The sequence below is a fragment of the Cucumis melo genome, chromosome 8, assembly GCF_025177605.1.
Source record: "Cucumis melo cultivar AY chromosome 8, USDA_Cmelo_AY_1.0, whole genome shotgun sequence".
Taxonomy (NCBI): domain Eukaryota; kingdom Viridiplantae; phylum Streptophyta; class Magnoliopsida; order Cucurbitales; family Cucurbitaceae; genus Cucumis; species Cucumis melo.
Genome location: NC_066864.1, coordinates 10,522,465 through 10,527,503, shown reverse-complemented (window position 1 = coordinate 10,527,503; position 5,039 = coordinate 10,522,465). Strand labels below are relative to the sequence as shown.

Sequence of the window (5,039 nt, the reverse complement as noted above, 5' to 3'; positions counted from 1 at the left end):
AAAATCAAAATGTTTCCTTTGACGAAAATAAAATATTGTAAAAAAATGCGAAAAAGAAACTATCTTCTTCAAAAACTAAAATCTAAAAATCAAATAGTTATCAAATAAATTATTAGAAATCTACATTTTCATATTAGAGTATTAATTTTAAGGAAAGAATGGGCCTTGTGGACTTCACTGCATGAAATTGGAAGAAAAAAGAACCGGTTGAATAGATTGATGAGATTAATCAATAGAAAGTTTCAAAACTTTGGAAAGAAAAATAAAATAAAATAAAAATTTGGATCATCATGTAATGTAAGGAAAATAGAAACATGGGGGGGACTAAAAACTTTGAATATACATATGAAGATGATGATTAAGGTCAAGTTCAATCATTGATTTGAAGAAAAATATCACTTTTGGACCCAAGAGTAATTAAAAAAAAAAAAAAGAAAAGAAAAGAGAAGAGAAAGTGTGGGCATTTGGTTTTGAGATTTCTCATCAAATAATGTAATTGATTTGGAAAAAGATAATAATAAATAAATAAAATTGCTTTTTGGAAAAAGGAATTTGACTCCCACTAACTTTCAAAAGCAAAAATAAGTGATTTTTTTCTTCTTCTTTTTTCCACATAGGGCTAAGATAATCATGGGAACATCTTTCCCTTAAAATCAGCATTAACTCTTGCAATATATGAAACTCATTTTGCATAATTAATTACAATTTACAATGAAAGATTGCCTCCAATCCCAAGACATAAACACTTTTTAAAGTTTGTTTAACCTTTTTCTTTTGATTATTAGTTTTTAACTTAGTTTAATCTTACATTACCCATTACAACTAAACAAGTTTTGGGCCCCAAAAAATAATATTAACAATAGCTTTTTTTCCCCCCTTTTAGCTAATGTTCATTGTTTTTAGAATTTTAGATGTGTTTCCATAATTGTGCTTTGGGAGAAGAAAATTGCCCTCTATTTAGGTGAATAAATAACCTTTTAACATTGAACATCAAACCATAAATATTGCTAATAGATGCTCACTGTCTTTTCTATGTCACTTCCTCCACATTACATCTATCATGTCGAATATGTTGAAGATATTCACCCTTATTGATACAAATCAAGAAATCAAATTTGAATCAAATGAAGAAGTTGAAGAGATGCAATGCCTAAAAATTGAAGAGTTATTTGGACAACCAAAAAGTCATAAAATTAAATAATTATTAAGGAATTATGCATTTATTTAATGTTTTTTTTATTTATTATATAGCAGTTGAAATGACTTAAAATTAAATATTTTGACCTTTAATTTAATATTTTAATAAAGATAAATAAGTTGTAATTTCTACATTTTAAAAGAAGATTAGGGACGAATGAAATCTGAAAAATTCTAAAATGTAGAATTTTTTCTTCTGTGTGTTGTTATGATAAAATACACGAATATTTAGAGCATTCAAGTGAGAAATAAACTGTCTTACTTGTGGAGTGCTTCGAAGATCGAGGGTTGACGGGGTTTCTAACTTTGTTCAATCCTTTGTTTCTTAGATCACCTAAGTAACTTGAATCTAGCCTATCTTAGGTGTTGAAATCAAATCGATTTTGGGACTCGTGTTTTTTGAGTCTTGTTGTTTAACATGGTTCTTAGATCCAATGCCTAGGGATTTCTTATCATTTGGTATCAGAGCTTTTGGCTCTACATCGGGTATATTTTCCATTTCCAATTTCTTGTGTTTTAGGATTTGCATGCTAGGATCATTCAAGTGGTATTGATCAGGCCTCTTATCGAGTGGTTCGAATCACCAGTTTATAAACGAGTTTTCTTTACTCTTGATCTGGATCATGATCATCAAGGTAATCATTTCAAAACACTTTCCTTCGGTTGATTTCTTGTTGTTTGAGGCTTATTGAGTAATTAGATCTAAAGGTCTTATGGACCAACAAGGTTGTTATATTCAATTTCTCAAGGGATTTTTCAACATTTATTATCCATGTAATCCAACTCATGCCTTGCTAAATTACCTATAAATAGTGGCATTTAGGAGAGTTTGTAGGACACACATATGAAAAAAATTCAAATAAGTGGGAGAATGTTTTTTTAGATTTTCTATTTTCTTAATTTCTTTTTTTTTTTTTATTTCTTTTATTTTATTTATATGTTATATTTTATTTATTTTAAAATTCACTAGAAGAAATATGACCTTTGGTGTCGGTTGAAAAAAATGAAAAGAATGTTTAATGTCGGTTTTTAAAATGCGGATGTTTAATGTCGGTTTAAAACCGACATCAAAGAGAAAGGATTAATGTCAGTTTAAAACCGACATTAAAGCTACTTTTTATTATTATTATTTTTATTTAATTAATATTTCCCTTTTACACTAGGGTTTTAATGCTTTTTCCTTTAACCCATTAGCAGCCGCCTTCATCCCTTCCCTCTATCCCTCTCGTCTCCCCTTCTTGCATCTAATCCTCGTCCATCTTTCATCTCCTCTTCTTCCCTTTCTTCAATCTCCACCGTCGCAAAGTTCCAACTCCCTTATCTCCGCCTTTGATACCTCTCTCACATAATTCCATCAGACGATGACGGCTATAACCTCAGGTGCTACTTGTTTGTTCGTCCAATTCCTAAGCTTATATAGAAAAATTGGATGGGATTGAACAGTGCGAAAGATGGGATTGAACATTCCAGATTCCACAGTTGCGTTGAGTGAGAGAAGACGAAACAGAGAGAGAACCTGAGGAGAGAAGAATTTCAGAAACAAAAAACCCAAATGAAATTGGATTAAGAATTAAGAAGGGAAGATTAGATAGAGAGAGAAAAAGGATGAAGTGATGAAGTAGGATCTGCTCACGCGGCGAAGATTGTGTCCTTTTGCTTTGATCTCTATCTCTCGCATCTTAGAACAGGGGGCTTGCTGGAAAACGCGTTTTTAACCTTTTTGGGGGGTTTGGGTGTAAATGTCGTAAATCTAGAATGTCTTTTCATTACAAAATTTACAAATTCTTGTTTGGATTAGAGAATGTAATTAGGGTTTGGGTTAGGGTTAAAAAGGAAGGGAGCGTTATGAAGAAGATGGAGTTGACCATTAAATAATAGCTTTTGACTATACGCTTCACTTCTTCTTCTTACCTTGCAAGTTTCCTTTTAGCTCTTCCTTCCATGTTCTCATCGCCCCGTTTTTCTTTTTTCTTTTTTTTACTTTTCCTTCTTTATTACATTCTTTATGGCTGCGATGGTGAGGGCGAGCTCCGGCTTGCAATATCCCGATCGGTTCTACGCCGCGGCTTCTTATGCCGGTTTTGATGGATCACCGAAATTGTCTTCAAAGGCCCTCAGGTCTAAGTTCTCTGATGAGGCCGCTTTGTTACTCTATGGCTTGTATCAGCAGGTACTACCACGTGCTCTTACACCTGTGACTTACCGGTGCTGTTTCAGTTTGGTTGAGGTTTGAGATTGGTGCATTTTTTGTGTGACTTTGGTCGCGTTTTCCCTTTTGATTTGTGTAATGGTGGAGGCATAATGTGTTTTCTGAGGGTGTTATTTGCTTCAAGCGTATTTTCATTTTTGATTTAGTCTTTTGTACGAATTGCGGTGACCATTCTCAGTGTTCAGTCCTTGCACTGGATGAATCGGCATTAGATGTGGATCAGGTTGACAACCTAATCAAGTTTTGTCCAACAAAGGAAGAAATGGAATTACTAAAGGTGCTTCTTTCCTTCTGTGCAACTGCTTACATTCAGTGGCCTGAATCATATTGCATTTCCTTTAGTTTGCACTACTTCTTTGTGGTCGGCTTTAACGTCTGCCTTAATTTTGTTTGAAACCTTCTCTGACATTGAATTTTTTGCTTTTACATTCAGGGTTACAATGGGGATAAGGACAACTTGGGAAAATGTGAACAAGTGTGTTAATACATTTCTCTTTCATTCAATCTCCTTCCAGCTTGCTTCTTTCTTATTTATTTTGTATGAAGATTATAGGCCAACTTATCATGCAATTCAATCCTCAATCCCATGTTCTCGTTTGAACCATGGCTTGGGAAAAATCCTATTTTAGCATCTGAATCCCTTCTTTTATATAATTATATGCTTTGGTTTTCTTGTTATTTAGAGAATCTATTTGCTACAAAAAATTTAACCTGCTTCTGTCTTCTTCCCCAACAGTTCTTTTTAGAATTAATGAAAGTCCCACGAGTAGAGTCCAAGCTAAGGGTATTTTCTTTCAAGATACAATTCCGATTGCAGGTGAGGGGACAACCTATTTAATTCTTCCATTCCTTTTTCCTCTTTCCTTTTTTATACTACCTGTCACCAATTTCACTATTTTCACTTTCTAGGCCTCTGACCTTAGAAATAGTCTGAATACTATTAATGCGGCATCTGAAGATGTAAATGATATTCTTTTAAATTCCCTTAATTTAGGTGCACTGTTTGAACATTTTCACATTTTAAACCCTTTTCTCCATGTGCTAGTCAAATCAGAAGTTCGGTAAAGTTGAAAAGGGTAATGCAAACTATCCTTTCATTGGGTAATGCTTTGAACCATGGAACGGCTAGAGGTAAAAGTCTTTTCCCTTAACGCGTTTATGTCTGTACATTATTTTCATAGCTCTAGTTTAATTGCAACTTTTGAATCTTAAGTCATTTAACTTGTACTAATCTTTATATCATCATCATCATCATTATTAGTTTCATTTGCATACCCAAAAAAAGAAAAAAAAAACCCAGAAGGGAGTCCTCCTAAAGAAAGGAGCTTCAACTATACGAATTAGAATCTATAAAATAGTTACAAAAGGTCTACGAAATCAAAGCCCATAGGGAAATGTAATATTGAACAAGCAACCAAGCATCATTAGCATCCTTCTTCAGCCCTCTAAACACACAATCATTCCGCTCCCTCCAAAGAAACCAAAGAATAATTCACATCCCGAGAAGCCCAATAAAAGCATTATTGATTATACACACACATATATACATACAAATGGTTCTAGATCCAGATAGAACTCTACTTATAAACCAACTTTTTTAGTGATGCCATGCATAAGGCACTAGATACTTTAA

General features: G+C 33.3%; 1 long non-coding RNA gene across 1 annotated transcript; it reads left to right on the top strand.

Moving 5' to 3' along the window:
• Positions 1–3,590: 3,590 nt before the first annotated feature.
• Positions 3,591–4,365, top strand: LOC127150647 (uncharacterized). The gene is made up of 4 exons (XR_007823246.1): positions 3,591–3,683; positions 3,840–3,881; positions 4,143–4,223; positions 4,316–4,365. It is a non-coding gene; the product is annotated as an uncharacterized LOC127150647 (long non-coding RNA).
• The last annotated feature ends 674 nt before the right edge of the window (positions 4,366–5,039 follow it).